This window comes from Pteropus vampyrus, unplaced genomic scaffold (assembly GCF_000151845.1).
Source record: "Pteropus vampyrus isolate Shadow unplaced genomic scaffold, Pvam_2.0 Scaffold443, whole genome shotgun sequence".
Taxonomy (NCBI): Eukaryota; Metazoa; Chordata; class Mammalia; order Chiroptera; family Pteropodidae; genus Pteropus; species Pteropus vampyrus.
In genome coordinates, this window is record NW_011889224.1 from 88,721 (window position 1) to 90,163 (window position 1,443).

A 1,443-nucleotide genomic window follows, 5' to 3' on the forward strand; every position below is an offset into this window, starting at 1 on the left:
GTGGGCAGATTGCATAGCTAGCTACGAAGTTTCTGGGATTGGAAATCCCATATCGAAGTGAATTCTAACTCAGATGAAAACTTTAAAGTTAAATCCAGTTTAGCACTTTTATCTTTCCTATTCCAGTCAAAGCTATCCAAGCCTAGGTTTTAAAGTAGGGTCCTACAGTGTGTTGGGAGATACATCTGCTTTTACAGTTCTTCTCCCCCTCTTGTAACGCCACTAATATGGAGAATATTAATAGTGGGACAAAAGATTTCTCATGCCTGTTGGTATCATAGTAGACTTCGCACAATGCCCTGAATGTGACAGGCACCGAAATATAGGTGCTGTTATGAGTTACATGTCTGACTCTCATGGGTGACTCATTTTGAGAGAGCCTGCCCACGGCCTAGTTCTCTAATGTGGGTGAGCCATTGCAGTTGACCTCTTTCAATGTCTCTTTAGAGTCCACGAGTAGAAAGCTTACAGTAGAAAGCTTTACAGGAGTCCCATTATCCAGGGGACCACTACACTGATGAAGTTATTGGTGAGATGGTTGAAGTTTGAGTCCCTCTTTACATCTGCTTATTCAATAGTCTTGCAGACCTGTCCTGTGTTTATGTTAAGCAGAGGCAAGTAGAATTAGGGAGAGATGGCTGGGAGGAGAATTGGACCAGCAGGGGGAGAAGCCTATGCTGCCACTATTTCAAGTGCAAAGAGTCATTAGTTTCATGTGGGCTAATACACACATAGAAGCCAGTCAGGCTTGGCCTTTCTGGCCAGCCTTCCATTTGAGAGTACACAAAATGGCTGTGACACATCACATAGGACTTGAGGAAGATGTTGAAAAAGTCAGTACAGGGGTGATCACTAGATTAGGAACTGGGCACGAAAATGCCTCCTGCAGAGATGCCTGGAGAACACAAATAAGTGCTTCATGACAGGGTCATTATAGGAAGGCTCATTACACATATGATGTAGGCATGACTGCCAAGTGAAGGTTGCAAGGAGACTAGATTTGGTATCAAATGATTATTCTTCTTTTCTTCTACTCTCTCTTTTTCCCAGTGGAATAGAGCAGAAAGCAGAGTGAGATAAGGAATGAAAAACCAAAACATGCTCTTTCCCTAAAACCAGGCTTTTTAAGCTTAGTCCGCGCTAGCACTGGGTACAATTAGATATAGACTGTAGTTCTCAAATGGAGCAGACCATAGTGAAAATCTTTAACACTCAGAGTGACTGGGCAGCTCTGAGGTCTGCCTGAGATCTCATGAAGGGATGACAAAGGAAGATTTGCTCATGTGGCAACTGTGATTGGAGAAAAATTAATTTTGTGTTGTTTCTCACCGCAAAAAAATATTCTGTAAGTAGTTAACATACATTTCTAAGAAATACTTGTTAAACACAATCGAATTATGTGAGGACTAAAATAAGAACTGGCTCAGTTATGCAATCACTTGA